The sequence below is a fragment of the Culex pipiens genome, chromosome 1, assembly GCF_016801865.2.
Source record: "Culex pipiens pallens isolate TS chromosome 1, TS_CPP_V2, whole genome shotgun sequence".
Lineage (NCBI taxonomy): Eukaryota > Metazoa > Arthropoda > Insecta > Diptera > Culicidae > Culex > Culex pipiens.
In genome coordinates this window covers 6,010,416-6,027,546 of record NC_068937.1, presented here as the reverse complement: position 1 = coordinate 6,027,546, position 17,131 = coordinate 6,010,416, and the positions used below count along the sequence as shown (strand labels likewise).

General features: G+C 32.1%; 1 protein-coding gene across 1 annotated transcript in view; it reads right to left on the bottom strand.

Annotated features, from left to right (window-relative positions):
* LOC120421060 (myc protein) overlaps window positions 1-17,131 on the bottom strand; it is a 138,364-nt gene that overhangs the window by 39,635 nt on the left and 81,598 nt on the right. The window contains exons 2-3 of the mRNA XM_052706379.1: window positions 4,722-4,774; window positions 2,768-2,787 (exon numbers count right to left, since the gene is read on the bottom strand). The gene's annotated coding sequence lies outside the window, so the exon portion shown is untranslated. The remainder of the gene's footprint in view (window positions 1-2,767; window positions 2,788-4,721; window positions 4,775-17,131) is intronic.

Sequence of the window (17,131 nt, the reverse complement as noted above, 5' to 3'; positions counted from 1 at the left end):
TAAGAATTTTAAGAATTTTAAGAATTTTAAGAATTTTAAGAATTTTAAGAATTTTAAGAATTTTAAGAATTTTAAGAATTTTAAGAATTTTAAGAATTTTAAGAATTTTAAGAATTTTAAGAATTTTAAGAATTTTAAGAATTTTAAGAATTTTAAGAATTTTAAGAATTTTAAGAATTTTAAGAATTTTAAGAATTTTAAGAATTTTAAGAATTTTAAGAATTTTAAGAATTTTAAGAATTTTAAGAATTTAAAGAATTTAAAGAATTTAAAGAATTTAAAGAATTTAAAGAATTTAAAGAATTTAAAGAATTTAAAGAATTTAAAGAATTTAAAGAATTTAAAGAATTTTAAGAATTTTAGGAATATTAGGAATTTTAAGAATTTTAAGAATTTTAAGAATTTTAAGAATTTTAAGAATTTTAAAATTTTAAGAATTTTAAGAATTTTAAGAATTTTAAGATTTTTAAGAATTTTAAGAATTTTAAGAATTTTAAGAATTTTAAGAATTTTAAGAATTTTAAGAATTTTAAGAATTTTAAGAATTTTAAGAATTTTAAGAATTTTAAGAATTTTAAGAATTTTAAGAATTTTAAGAATTTTAAGAATTTTAAGAATTTTAAGAATTTTAAGAATTTTAAGAATTTTAAGAATTTTAAGAATTTTAAGAATTTTAAGAATTTTAAGAATTTTAAGAATTTTAAGAATTTTAAGAATTTTAAGAATTTTAAGAATTTTAAGAATTCTAAGAATTTTAAGAATTTTAAGAATTTAAAGAATTTAAAGAATTTTAAGAATTTAAAGAATTTAAAGAATTTAAAGAATTTAAAGAATTTAAAGAATTTAAAGAATTTAAAGAATTTAAAGAATTTAAAGAATTTAAAGAATTTAAAGAATTTAAAGAATTTAAAGAATTTTAAGAATTTTAAGAATTTAAAGAATTTTAAGAATTTTAAGAATTTTAAGAATTTTAAGAATTTTAAGAATTTTAAGAATTTTAAGAATTTTAAGAATTTTAAGAATTTTAAGAATTTTAAGAATTTTAAGAATTTAATAAATTTTAAAAACTTTAAGAATTTTAAGATTTTGAAAATTTTTAAAAATTTTTAGAATTTTAAGAATTTTAAGAATTTTAAGAATTTTAAGAATTTTAAGAATTTTAAGAATTTTAAGAATTTTAAGAATTTTAAGAATTTTAAGAATTTTAAGAATTTTAAGAATTTGAAGAATTTTAAGAATTTTAAGAATTTTAAGAATTTTAAGAATTTAAAGAATTTAAAGAATTTTAAGAATTTTAAGAATTTTAAGAATTTTAAGAATTTTAAGAATTTTAAGAATTTTAAGAATTTTAAGAATTTTAAGAATTTTAAGAATTTTAAGAATTTTAAGAATTTTAAGAATTTTAAGAATTTTATGAATTTTAAGAATTTTAAGAATTTTAAGAATTTTAAGAATTTTAAGAATTTTAAGAATTTTAAGAATTTTAAGAATTTTAAGAATTTTAAGAATTTTAAGAATTTTAAGAATTTTAAGAATTTTAAGAATTTTAAGAATTTTAAGAGTTTTAAGTGATTTGTTTCACTTATCAGTAGGCGTTGATCCGCGATGAGTTCATAAGGCACCCAACCCCATAATTACTCGCGAGTTCGCCTACTTTGATTGAATCATCAATTATATCTCCTTTCAGCGCGCGAATTACCCACAATTCCACCAATGTGCACAATCGAACGGCCTACTACGATCAGAATGATTTCCCTGAATGGCGACGACGACGGCGACGACTACTAGATTGGTTTAATGTCTATTTCCCAGTCCCTCTCGACTAATTCCCCTTTAGCTAGAGAAGGGCTCCTCTAGATGGCGCCAAAAGTTTATATTGTTTTCCGGCAGCAATTATTCTCAAAGTCGTAGAATTTTTTGCTCTCCCTTCTGTGAATGTGAGTGTGTGTGAATCACACTCCCATAAATCACTGATTCGCATAACAGTAAGTCTAGTAAAATGCACACACTTACTTAAGCAAGACTAATTACTAGCGGGGACCCCCTCGGGCTAGAAATGAGACGCCTCAGCGTAGATTAAGATAATATGCCAAGTAGGCAGTAATACAGTAATCTGTGAAATATTTAAAATCAAGCTCATAAGCATGAGAACAGAAGAGAAGCGCGCGTTTCACACCCGTCATCAGTCAAATACATGAAAAAGTGTGATTTTTTGCTCACCTTCCGCACATAAGGTTAATGAAAATTATGAGAAGCGAGCTTTAAAATTGCCATTGATCATGCTATTCAACTGGAATTGTCTCACAATTAGTTGTGAATTGCCAAGAGCAAACATGAGGGCAAGGTTGAAAATCATTATTATTATAATAGTAGGCTTTGGGAATTACCCTGACGTCCGCAAAACGAAACATAAAAAAAAACAAGCTTACAACAAAAAACATCATGAAACACTTTTCAAACATTATTTTTTTTCCACATTTTTTTTCAAATTAACAAAATAGCTTTCTAAAATTTCGAAAAAAAATCAAAACAATTTGTAAATTTCACATCAAAATATTTATTTTTATTGAGCATTTTTGTAAGGCACATGGGTTACATTTATGTTGGTAACTAAAATCTTGTTTATAAGGCACATTTTAAACAATATTTTTGTTTTTTTTATTCAATGCTTTGCTATTCTAATGTCACATCTCACAAATTAATGAACTAAATATGAATCGATGAAAAACTGAAGGAATGATGATTTTGTAAAACTTCTGTTAAGTACCTCTAAATCAGTCTGTATTGAGCAGTTCTCTAGGATTTCGGTCATTCGATTTTTTTTGTATTTTTTAATCCGACTGAAACTTTTTTGGTGCCTTCGGTATGCCCAAAGAAGCCATTTTGCATCATTAGTTTGTCCATATAATTTTCCATACAAATTTGGCAGCTGTCCATACAAAAATGATGTATGAAAATTCAAAAATCTGTATCTTTTGAAGGAATTTTTTGATCGATTTGGTGTCTTCGGCAAAGTTGTAGGTATGGATACGGACTACACTAGAAAAAAATAATACACGGTAAAAAAAATTTGGTGATTTTTTTATTTAACTTTTTGTCACTAAAACTTGATTTACAAAAAAACACTATTTTTAATTTTTTTTATTTTTTGATATGTTTTAGAGGACATAAAATGCCAACTTTTCAGAAATTTCCAGGTTGTGCAAAAAATCATTGACCGAGTTATGAATTTTTTAATCAATACTGATTTTTTCAAAAAATCGAAATTTTGGTCGTAAAAATTTTTCAACTTCATTTTTCGATGTAAAATTAAATTTGCAATCAAAAAGTACTTTAGTGAAATTTTGATAAAGTGCACCGTTTTCAAGTTATAGCCATATTTAAGTGACTTTTTTGAAAATAGTCGCAGTTTTTCATTTTTTAAAATTAGTGCACATGTTTGCCCAGTTTTGAAAAAATATTTTTGAAAAGCTGAGAAAATTCTCTATATTTTGCTTATTCGGACTTTGTTGATACGACCTTTAGTTGCTGAGATATTGCAATGCAAAGGTTTAAAAACAGGAAAATTGATGATTTCTAAGTCTCACCCAAACAACCCACCATTTTCTATCGTCAATATCTTAGCAACTAATGGTCCGATTTTCAATGTTAATATATGAAACATTTGTGAAATTTTCCGATCTTTTCGAAAAAAATATTTTCAAAATTTTCAAATCAAGACTAACATTTCAAAAAGGCCAAACATTCAATATTACGCCCTTTTAAAATGTTAGTCTTGATTTGAAAATTTTGAAAATATTTTTTTCGAAAAGATCGGAAAATTTCACAATTGTTTCATATATTAACATTGAAAATCGGACCATTAGTTGCTGAGATATTGACGATAGAAAATGGTGGGTTGTTTGGGTGAAACTTAGAAAACATCAATTTTCCTGTTTTTAAACCTTTGCATTGCAATATCTCAGCAACTAAAGGTCGTATCAACAAAGTCCGAATAAGCAAAATATAGAGAATTTTCTCAGCTTTTCAAAAATATTTTTTTCAAAACTGGGCAAACATGTGCACTAATTTTAAAAAATAAAAAACTGCGACTATTTTCAAAAAAGTCACTTAAATATGGCTATAACTTGAAAACGGTGCACTTTATCAAAATTTCACTAAAGTACTTTTTGATTGCAAATTTGATTTTACATCGAAAAATGAAGTTGAAAAATTTTACGACCAAAATTTCGATTTTTTGAAAAAATCAGTATTGATTAAAAAATTCATAACTCGGTCAATGATTTTTTGCACAACCTGGAAATTTCTGAAAAGTTGGCATTTTATGTCCTCTAAAACATATCAAAAAATAAAAAAAATTAAAAATAGTGTTTTTTTGTAAATCAAGTTTTAGTGATAAAAAGTTAAATAAAAAAATTACCAAATTTTTTTTACCGTGTATTATTTTTTTCCAGTGCAGTCCGTATCCATACCTACAACTTTGCCGAAGACACCAAATCGATCAAAAAATTCCTTCAAAAGATACAGATTTTTGAATTTTCATACATCATTTTTGTATGGACAGCTGCCAAATTTGTATGGAAAATTATATGGACAAACTAATGATGCAAAATGGCTTCTTTGGGCATACCGAAGGCACCAAAAAAGTTTCAGTCGGATTAAAAAATACAGAAATTAAAATTGAAGAAAAAAGACCGATTTCGTAGAGAATTGCTCTATTGTTTCATGGTTTTTAATCCATTTCGTACTAAATCAGCAATCAATTGTCGTCAATCTGAAAAAGAAAAACAAGAAAAAACTTAAATTAGTATGAAAACTTAAAAAAAAAACAACCTAATTGAGTGGTTTACAAAATTAGCGATTTCCGAGCAGGCCATGACCCCTCTTCCCTTATACCAGGTAGGGAGGGTGACGTTTCTCAATCAACAAACCCCCTCCTCCCCTCCCTCCGCCCAAATCATCAAACGTCACTCACTGTTATGCTAATGAGGCATCCAAACAAAACTGGTAGGCCTTCTAAGGTTAAGGGAGGGAAACGAACCCTTAAGTTGCGCTCCAAGGCCTACTACCAACGAGTCGATACAGTCGATTTCGTCGAGTGGTTTGTGGGACACGCCGTGCCGTTAATTAAATTTCCGTCGTTTTTCGTTTAAGGACTAAGGGCAAGGGAAAAGGGGTTCTTAATGTGAAAATTTGAATGTTTTGTATATATTTATTAGTGTAAGGGTTAGCACCCTCTCTGGCGTTAGTTTTTGGGAGTGATTTCGTTTCATGTTGCAGGTAAACAATTAAGGTTATGGTTTTGGTTGATTAGGGAAGGGCTAATAAATTTTGCTTGCCAATACAAATTTTTTTACATGAAATTCATGTAAAAAACTAATATTACATAAAGTTACGAAACAATGCCAAAACTGCAAGAAAAATGCACGTCATCCTCATTCTCATTAAATGTCAATGACACTAAACAAAAAAAAATCGCCCGAAAATCAGCACAAGAATGCAACAATCTTTCGTCAACCCTCTTCGCATGATGCATTCTGGTCTGGAACTGGTCAAAACCGAGAAATAAAAAAGTTCAATAACCGCCGCCGACGACGATGACCAAAAACCAGACAGGAATCTCAGCAAGCCACATCTTCCTTTCACTTCTTTCTGACTGCACCGTTAAAAAATCGTTATAATATTACATCGAAAAAAGCGTAAAATTTACGCATTCTAAAAAAATTACGTAAAATTACATGCAAATTATGTAATTTAAAGCGAAATGAAAATTTACACAATCTTCAATGTAAAATTACATGTTTTTTTTTCAGTGACGAAAAAAGCGCACAAAAACCAAGATTTTTTCACAGTTCAAGTTAGAAAATTGTTCTTCTCCTTCGCGTGGTTGCTGCGATGATAAGAATTTTCCCCTTCACTTTTGATTTTTGGCAGGTTTTTTTTTCGCTGGCTCGCGAGATTTTGTCTCATTTTTGAAAATTTATGCGCGTTGCAGGAAGGAATTTTGCAGTGCGCGGGAACCCGCGAACGTGTGATAATAATCGCAATTTGGGGAATTTTGCGTTGCTGGGTAAATGAATTTTGCGAAAAAAAGAAGCGTTTTTTTGGTTGAGTGAAGCATGTCGGGGATTTGTTCTTACGTTGAAATAAACAATTTAAAATGCAAAGAATCGTCTCTGCGGCAGATGTAACGGGGTAGGGCTGGCCAATTTCAAATAAATTGAGTCGTTTTCACTCTAACAAAACAATTTGTATTTGAGCACCAAAATGCTGGCAACTCTGTCTAAAGTTACTTCAGAACTCTTTTCCAGAAAAAAATGCGACTCTGGCAACTCTGTCCTTAAATACTAAGACAGTTTCTAAGTTTTGTTTTTTAGATACCATTCTCGTCGGTAATTTATTACGAATCAATAATGATGACGGTTGTTGGAGCATTTGATGAGATCACTATAAAAAATTTCCCAGATATCTGGCAACTCTGTTTAAATGTTTGAAAACTTAAGTGAATAATTCTGAATTTTGAGTTACGTTACATTTTAACAAATTCAAACTGGTTGAAATGATGAGTATTTTTGAAGTTTTAATGGCCAAATAAAACTAGGTGCACTCAATTTATTAAAAGGGCACAAAATGGGCACATGGACCAAAATCTGTTCGTAGTATATTTTTGTGTCATGTTTTAACTGTAAAATTTTAAGGGTACTCAAGCTAAGCATAAAGGCACCCAAAAGCACAAATTAGCACTTGAATTTGAGATCTAAATTTCAAAATAATAACTATCGGATTCAACTGGGCTCTGTAACTGGGCACTCGACTCAAAATCTGTTTAGAATATAGTTTCATGTGATTTTTTGTCGTTGTTGTAAATTTTAATTGTATCAAATATGTATCAAAAATAGCGACACAAAATAGCTCTAAATGAGAACTGAAATTTGAACACTAATCCTGACTAGTACAAACTGTTGGAGTAAAAATTAAAAAAAAATATGTAGAACTAAATATGACCAAAACGACAAAGAACAGCTCTCAATAGGCATTTAATTCAACACTTCTAAAAATTTCAGGACTTAAAATCTTTGCAAGGGGCACAACAGAGGCATATCTTACCTGTTTTAAATGAATTTGAGCAAAATATGCACAATTGAGGTGCACTTATTCTGAGCAAAAGGGCACCAAGTAGGCACTTCATTAGTAAGCTGTTTAGGATTTATTTAAAAAGTTATTTTGAAAAAAAAACTTTGAGGTATAGCCAATCTGAGCACAGGGGCACCGAATTTGATTTGACCTAATTGAGCCCAAAATATTGAGTCTTAAATATTCCAAATGACAGTACGTAAAATCGGAATCACTCCACAAAATATTTGTGCACTGAATTTAAGTAAAGGGCACTAAATGGGCACTAAATTTTGGCCAAACAAAAATTCAAAATTAAGAATTTATGCATTCAATGCGCATACTAAATCTGAGCAAAAGGGCACCAAATGGACACTTAAGTGGCAACCTGTTAAGAATTTATTTTGAACGAAATTTTGAGAAAAATATTAAGGTGTACAAAATTAGAATTTCAGTAAAGGGCACTTAATTTTTACAACCCAAAATTAAAAAATGGTGACAAGTTTAACCTGTTTTGAATGGGACTTAGTGTGAGCATGAGCATGAGAGAAATGCTCACACTAATCCCATTCAGAACAGGTAAAACTTGTCACCATCATGATTTTTGGGTTGTACAAATTAAGTGCCCTTTACTGAAATTCTAATTTTGTACATCTTAAAAAATATTAGGGTGTAAAAAATTAGAATTTCAGTAAAGGGCACATAATTTTTACAACCCAAATTTGAAGATGGTGACAAGTTTAACCTGTTTTGAATGGGACTTGGTGTGCAAAACTTGAGTGCCTTTTATGTAAGCAAAGGGGCACCAAATGGGCACTTGAATATAAACGTATTTAAAATGTATTTTTCATGTAATCCAAACTAAATTTGAGAAACGACTTAAGGGCACATGAATAACTCCAAATGGACACTCAACTAAAAACGTTAACAAAATTAATTAACTACATCTGAGCAAAAAGGCACCAAGTTGGCACATTATAAGCAGTCTGTATTTTTCAATGTGACAAATTTTAGCAAAAGGCACCAAAATTCACTTAAAAGGGCGTTAATAAAGGTAAAATAGAAAAATCGGTAACACCAATAAATTTTAGTGCACACGATCTTAACAAAAGGGCACTAAATGGGCACTTAATTATTACCACAATGAGAATCAAAATGGTGCAAATTTTAACCTGTTCTGATTAGGACTATACTGAGTGTGCACAATTTAAGTGCTTTTTATGTGAGCAAAAGGGCACCAAATAGGCACTTGATTATTGTTGAGTGAGTGTATTTTTTATGTGATCCTAACCAAATCTGGCCATAAAGACATCAAACAACAATTATTTAGCACTTTTTAAACCTATACATTTAAGTGCCCTTGATCTGACCAAAAGGGCACTTATTTTTACCACATACAAAATCAAAACAGCGAAATGTTTAACTTGTTTCAATTAAGACAGTAAAAAATATGCAGAATTTTTATTAATCTGAGCACAAAGGCATCAAAATTCACTAAATTTGGGCGCAATTCACGAGAGCAAAATTGCTCCGATTAATTTCCAATCAATTCTGCTTTTGAACCCTTGAAATCGAAGTAAAAAAAAATAGCTAAAAGGCACTAAAGGGCACTTAATTTTGATCACACAAAGAATGAAAATGGCGAAATGTTACAAATTGAATATTTAAAGTTAGCAAAAAATCAGTGCAAAAAATTAGTAAAAAAGGGCACCAAATGGGCACTTGATTGGTAATTTGCTAAAAATGTTTTTTTTTGTGATTTTTTACACAAAAAATTTGTGTACTAGCATTTAGCTTGAGGGCACCAAAGTTAATTTATGAGCCTAGTAAATTCAAAATGGGCACAACATTTTTCCTGTTTAATTTTACAACCTTTAAAGTTTTAATTTTTGATTTTCGAGCATTTTAAACTCTTACTTCTGTCACAAGTAGCAACAAGTTCCCTCCGCTTCAACCCCTTTTCGCCCCGCTCACTTTAAAGGGTGCTTTCCTGATGGATTGAAGTGCCACCACTCCACGAGTTGTTGTGGAGAAGATTTCGTGCTGAAATGAGCAATTTCCCGGCCCCGGAATCGTCTGCGCAAACAGTGCACTGGGAAAACAAAACAAATAATAAATGAAACGAATCCCTTTTTTCTCTCTGTTGTTTAAATCGAGAGAAAGGGGTGAATGCGCGCGGTTGCACTTTTCCGGGTGGGGTTTTCCACTTGAAAAAAAAAGTGTGTGGTTATTAGAAGGGACACAAATGGAGAGTAGGGAATAACGGGACGATTTTTTTTTGTGTTTGAATTTAAAACACTTTAAAAAGCTGGGATAATAATGGGCATGTGCTTTAATTTTTTTCTGGTCTAAACAGTTGAAGTTTGAATAAATAGAAGAAGAGAAAAGCGAGTTGGAGGAATTCAGTCATGATAAATGAAGAACAAAAGGCCCCGCGAAAGGGTTTCATATTTTTTTCATTAAAAGTTTTTTTTTTCAACTTCTGCTGAAACCGAAATCGTCCGTGATGAATACTAATAGAGTCTTGCGAGCGGATCATCGGGGCTGTGGAATTCTCGAGGAACAGTAATTAAAAAAAGGAGAACTCTGCTCGGAAGCTGGAAGTGATGCATATTGGAAAAGGGATAAATGACGACGACGACGACAATGACCGAAAAGAGTCCCGCAACCCCTGTCTGGTCGTTTCAATTTTTTTTTTCTCTTTGTTGATATTATGGTTTATGGTTTGTTGGGAAAAGATGAAATTAGGAATGAAAGTGCTTTGCATAATTGAAACGACTCTCTGCGATGAAAGCAATAAATGCGGAAAGAATTTAATGCACCCGGTTGGACGTGACTTGGCTGCTTGATTTATTGATAGTTTATTTAAAAATTTAATTCGTATAGCACATCAGAAAGTAGCATAGACGCCCTTGTTTTGAAAAAAAGTTTGACAAAAAACACAAAAAATCTACAGAGACGTCCTTAAATGCAGAATCATGTTTTTTTGTTTTGAAAATTGTTTCAAAATCGAATTGAATATTATTCCAATAAAAACAAGGGCGTCTATGTGATAATCAGTTAAAAATCAAACTCTATCAAGCTTCTCCAAACACTGCAAAAAAAAATTTCAGCACAAATTTAAACAATCGTACACAATGTTAAAAATACGTATGAAAAAAGTATCAAAAAGTAACATAGACGCCCTTGTTTTGAAATTGCTTGCAAAGTAAACAACTCAAAAATTTAAAAAAATCATACTTCTTTACATGCATAAGCATGCCTGCAGTTCAAAAATCTGTTGGATCTGTTGTTTTTATTGGAACATATTCCAATAACAATAAGGGCGTCTAAGATGCTAAATTCAACAGCAAATTTCAGCGATCTTCTCCTAACGCTGCATTTTTTTTTGAACACGCATTTGAGAACGAAGGCACAAATTTGCGAACAAAAGCACAAATTCGGACAAAAGTTTATGCAGTTAAAAATAAGTCATTCAAAGCTTAAAGAGCATCAAAAATAACAAAGACGCCCTTGTTTTGAAAAAAAAAAGCTTGACAAGAACAACCCAAAAACATGCAAACAAAATTTATTGAAATGCAAACCATGCGAATAGTTTTAAAATCAGTTTCAAAATCAAATTTGAACATCCCCAATAAAAATAAGGTCGTCTGTGATAATAAAAAAGAGTATGTTCTAACGCTGCACAAATTATGATTGTTTGAGCACAAATTCAAACAATAGTTCATAGTATTAAAAGGATGTTTTTCACGTGCAAAAAAGCCTTAAAAATTAACATAGACGCCCTTGTTTTGAAAAGTGCTTTAAAAAATGAACCAAAAATATACTTTTTTGAATGCAAAATCATGCCTTCAGTTTAAAATTTTTGTTTCAAAATCTAATTTGAACAAACACCATTCTCCAATCAAAACAAGGGCGTCTGTGATGCTAAATCCAACTTGAAATTCACAAATTTTAGGACGAAATAAACAAATTTTTCGCACAATTTCCCAGCTTCAGCTGTCTTTCAAGTGCACACTGTGTGTGTCATGTGCCGGAAAATTTCGTCCCCCAGAGAAGTTTATGTTTGCTGCGTTCGCCACTGCCGTCATCACCTTAATGACTTATTCTTGCCTGGCAGTCAGTGTCGTGTCATCCCGGACTAATTTAGTGGTTCTGCACCAATTCCGTGCTGCACCGTATAAATTCGCACACATGTTTGAAAAGAAGAAAAAAAAAAAAACGCACACCTAGAGCCGACCAAGACGAGCTAATTATATAAATTTGAGCGCGAAACTTTGCCTCTGTCTCGAGAATCGCGCGCGCGATCCGAGTAGGTCGATTCTCTTCCGTCAACCGATCGTAGGATGGCGTCTTTTTGTGTTTTTGAACGAGGGTAGAGGGCGATATTTTGGACTGAAATTGATGTTTTCTAAATTTGTGATAAGCTTAATGGCACCCATAAAACAATTATTTTTAGAAATAGCTAAAAAATCTGGTGCAATATCAAGTTTGAACATACTGCAATAAAAACAAGGGCGTCTATGATGCAAAATTCAACATCAAATTGTAGCGAGATGTTCATTTGTAAAAATGTGTCAAAGAGTAGTATAGACGCCCTTGTTTCGAAAAATAGCAAAACTTTTTTTTATGTTTGCTGCACTTCAGGATGGACTTCAACCTGAGTTCTGAACCAATCTAGCAGGCACGGCCACCAATCCCAAATTTATTACCCTTCAACAAGAAATACGAATCCGTCATGGCATGCCTGGGCACCGTTACTGAAAAAGGTGTGTGCGCGCTGGTGATTTTGATAAAGAATTTGATTAGAAAATAATTGCTTGTCCGATAGTAGAACCTCCGCGGGCCGTAAAACAGCCAAATTTAACGGGAGCACACGCGCATTAAATTGAGGTTAGGACCATAAAAGTGGCGTCATAAATTTTTCCGATTACAACAAAAAAACCCGAAATTTTTCATTCAACCCATTATTCTTGCGTGGGTGATTTGCGCATACACAGACGGGGGAGTCATAACAGCAAAACGAAAGTGAAAATTTGTGGTTCCCTGACGACAATGTAGTCTAATCTAAATAAAAGAAACAAGAAATCAAAAGTATATCTATTATAAAATCGCGCACCGTCAAGAAGACAAGAAGCGAGAGCCAAGGACGCGCGTCTCGATTTCGATTCGACGACAGCCCCCTCGGATTAAAATAGTCTGGCAGCTATGACTACTGTCGGCGGAGGCAGATCCGAGAATAGAGACCGGCAATAGTAGCGGAATACTATTTTTAAATTTAATTTCACTTCCAAACCAGAAAGAGTTACGTTGCAGGTTAGAGCAAGTTGGAATACACATAAACGCTCTTGTTTTGATAATACAGCACTGCACAAATTTTTATCGTTGAGCACAAATTCGAACAACAGTTTATGCAGCTAAAAAGACGTCATTCAATGCAAAAAGAGCATCGCAAAGTAACACAGACGCCCTTGTTTTGAAAAAAAATCTTGAAAAAAACAAGTCAAAAAATGCAAACAAAACTTCTTTGAATGCAAGTCATGCTTACTGTTTTAAAATCTGTTTTAAAATCAAATTTGATCATACTCGAATTTAAACAAGGGCATCTAAGATGCTTGTTTCAACATCGAAGTCTAGCGATCTTTTTTTTTGAATGTTGCACATATTTTGATTATTAGAGCACAAATTCGAACAATAATTCAATACAATATTTAAAAGACGTTCTTAACCTGCAAAAACAATTCAAAAGTGTCATAGACGCCCTTGTTTGAAAAATACTTGAAAAAAAAACAATACAAACACATTTTTGAAGATTTCTTTGAATGCTAAATCATGACTGCATTTTTTGAAGCTGTTTTAAAATCGAAATTGATCATACTCGAATATAAACAAGGGCGTCTATGATGCTTAATTTAACATCATGTTAAAGCAAGCTGCACAAATATTTAAGCACATATTTGAACAATAATACAATAAAATATTGAAAAGACGTTCTTCACCTGCAAAAAACGAGCTAAAAGTGTCATAGACGCCCTTGTTTAGAAAAATGGTTAAAAAAAAGCAAACATTAAAATTTAAATTTTTTTAATGCAAAATCATGCCTACTGTTTACAAATCTGTTTCAAATCAAATTTTAACATACTCTGTCTGCGATACTTAATTCACCATCATATTCAAATCGTTGTTCCTATCGCTGCAAAAATTAAGATTATTTGAGCACAAATTTAAACAATGGTTCACAATATTAAAAGATGTCGTTCACATGCAGAAATCCGTCAAAAAGTAACAAAAAAGCCCTTGTTTTAAAAATTGCTTGAAAAAATTGCAACAAAAAAAAGCCAAAAACAGACTCCATTATGTAAAAACTATGCCTTAAGTCTTAAAATTTGTTTCAAAATCAAAATTTTAACGAGCTACAATTTTCAATAAAAACAAGGGCGTCTGGGATGCTAAATTCAACTTCAAGTTTTAGCGAGCTTTAAATTTTTTGCACAGATTTTCGTTTTCTGGGCACAAATTTGGACAATGTGTCATTAGGTTAATAAAGGTGGTAAGTATAGACGCCCTAGTTTTGAAAAATAACATGACAAGAAAACGTCACAAAAACATATGCAGATTAGGCGACCATAAATGTGTAAAAACAGTTATTGTTTTGATTTTTTTATTATTAAAGAGATTCGAATAAAAACAAGGGCGTCTTTGTTTGCCAAATTTAAAATCAAACTCCATCAAGCTTCAGCAAAAAAAAATCCCATTTTCACTCGTGCTTTATCACACACAAATGTGTCATTTTTGTCTTGACGACACGACAAGAGTTGGACGTCAACGGTCTGATTTAATTATCTTCCTCGAGACCATAAATGCTCCTCTGAACTGGTCCTCATCGTCTGTCACCTCCGCGCCAGACAACGACACCGGGTCAATATCTCTGGCGGACTCTTCTTCGCAAGCTGCAGCAACTGCGAATTAAAATCCGTTTAATTAACTGCATCTAGAGAGAGAATTCTTCAAAAAGAACAACATTGTACTAAAGAGATAGTCACACGCGCTCGAGACGGGACTTTTGGGCAGCTTAAATTTAGTGGACACGCGAGGAAATTCGCAAACGACGGCGCAATTTTGTTACCATCAGACGAGATGGAAGGGGGTGGGCTTAACTTAAATATTTTATTTAACAAAAAAAAAGTTTTTTTTCGAATGGGCACAATAGCACAAATTTGGGCACGTTTGTAGAAAATTGGGCACATCGTCAAAATATTGGTCACAAATACCGGACATACACAAAATTAGTACATTATTAACATTAAAAATGATAATAAAACGGCACAAAATTGTGTTCGGAGGCAAAAAAAACCTTTACAAAAAGGAACATAGACGGCCCTTTTTAAAAAAATACTTGAAGAGAAAACATCACAAAAACTATTTGAAAATTGTACATAAACGTCCTAGAATGTATATCAACTGCTATAGTTTGAAATCTGTATGAAAATTATACAAAACTTATATTCCAAAGGAGTGAGACCGTCTATGCGACGTTGAATTGAAAATTGAAATTGGGAACACATGAAAATAAAAAAAAAAGATGATTTGACAAATAACACAAGTTGGGCACAAAAGGGCACCATTGGGCACCTGTTTAAAATCGTGTTTTTTTTTCAATTTTTCAATCCCACCGCCCAGAATGAGACATTTACGTCACTTGGTCACGCCGCTAAAAAGTATGCACTCCGTCGCGCGGTGACTCTGTCTCGCGCGAAAAGCAGAATTTTCCCTCTGATGAAGAGTCGCACGCGTGCACCTCTCTGAATCATCACGGCCCATTTGGGCGGGAAATTTGTGTGAGAAAGTGAGATTTGGGCATGTGCCACAAAAGTAGATTTGACGGCGATGAAATCGAAAGCCTTGAAAATGAAATTTGTGCTCTCAATTTTTGAGGACGAAAGGTGTCTCACAATTGAGCACTAAATAAACACTTCCTTTGTGCGAAGCACAGAAAATTGAATTTCGCTCCAGACACAACAGAGCCCAAACAAAGGACTCCTCCTTCCTCCTTGCAAAACACACACAAATAAAGGACCGTTGATCCTGTCGGGAATTCGAAATGAATGCAGACGACAGCCACCATTCGTGAGACGACGAAGACGACATATCAATTCAATAATTCATACGTTACTCTCCGCGCACTTTGGTATAGTTTGACGACGCGCAATAAAAGAAAATTACGCCGTTTCCCTGGAAGTGGTGTGTGGTGTGGCCCTTCACGCTGGAAACTCCTTCTCCTTCCTCAGGCGATGATCCTGGCCTTGTAACCCCTCTTGTGTGAAGGGTTAGAGATGGCGGGATTTGAATGTGTGTCCACGTTTGGAAATTTGTGCCCAATTTTTAATTCACATTTTGTGCCCAGTTTCAAGAGCACAAAATAATGCTTGAATGTACAAATTATGTGCTAACGTCTAATAAAATACAACCAAAAGAATAAATTTTGTCCTAGCGCTTAAAATAATGCTCTAATTTACAAATCATATGATTTCGTTAGAAAAAAAACCTGTTGATAAAAGATGGAATTTTGAGCCCAAATTTGAAAATTTGTGTTCAATTTCAATAGCACAAACTAACGCTAAAATTTGCAAATAATGTGCATACGGAAAAATAATAAACAAAAGATATAATTTTCTGCCTATTTTTGAAATTTTGTGCCCAGTTTTAGGAGCAAAAAAAAAGGCTTTTGTCAAATAATATATAACCAAAAGATGCACACCTTTGAAAAGTTTTGTGCCCACTTAAAAAAAATGTGCTCAATTTCAGGAGAACAAAATAATGCCAAAATGTAAAAATTATGTGCTTACGTCAAATATATTAAAAACAAAAGATGAAATTTATCTGCCCACCTTTAAAAGTTTGTGCCCATTTTCAAAATGCCCAATTGTAAGAGCACAAAAGTATACTCAAATGATAAATGATTTAAGGTGCGTCAACTGAAGTATCAACAACAATCTAAATTTGTGTTTTTTTCGTGCTCAATTTCAGAAGCAAAAATTTATTGTTACAAACACACACTTTTTTGAATAGAATGTTATCAAAAGATCCAAGTTTGTGCCAAAATTCATGAAGACAAATTGTGTAAAAATCATTTGCGTTAACAAAAGATCAAATTTGTACTCAATTCAGCAAATTTGTGCCCAATCGCAAAAGCAAAAAATCGTGAGCAATAATTTGAAATTTGTGCTTTAATTTTTATAATAATGCACACATAAAAAGCACGAATTTTTTCTTTGGTGTTTTGATAAATTTGTGCAAAATTTCAAGAAGATAGAATATGAAAGAAATACATTTGTCTAACTAATTGTTAACTAAAGATCAAATTTGTGTGCATCATGAAAAAAGCATTAAAAAATTATGCAAGAATATTCATATTCGAGCCAAATTTAAAAGCACAAATTTGTGGTGTCAGATAATGGAATGAAAATTTATATGATTCGACGTTAACTAACATCTGACAAAAGTGCAAATTTGTGCCCATTTTTGGGAAATTTGTGCCCAATGTCCAGAGCACAAATCATGAACAAGTACCTTTGAAAAATGTATGCCACAAGCATACATTTGTGCTGGCAGTAAAAGCAACGAAAAGTTATTTGCGTTAACTAACTTTAAAAAAAAACGGAGAAATTTGTGCCCTTTTTTGTCAAATTTGTGCCAAATTTCAACAAGACAGAATGTGAAAAATTGCATTTGTCTAACCAACTGTTAACACAAGATCAAATTTGTGCCCATTTTAGCACATTTGTGCCCAATTTCAAAAGGATGCATTCATGAACAAGAGTTTAAAATTTGTGCCCGAATTTTCATATTTGAGCATAGCTTCAAAAACACAAATTTGCGGTTGTGGTTAAAAATAAATTTGAGCAAATTGGGCACAATGTGTGCCCATTTTAGCAAATTTTTGCTCAGCCTAAAGAACATTGAAAAAAATCTAAAATTTGTGCCCAAATTTTGACTTTTGAACCTAATTGAAAGGCAC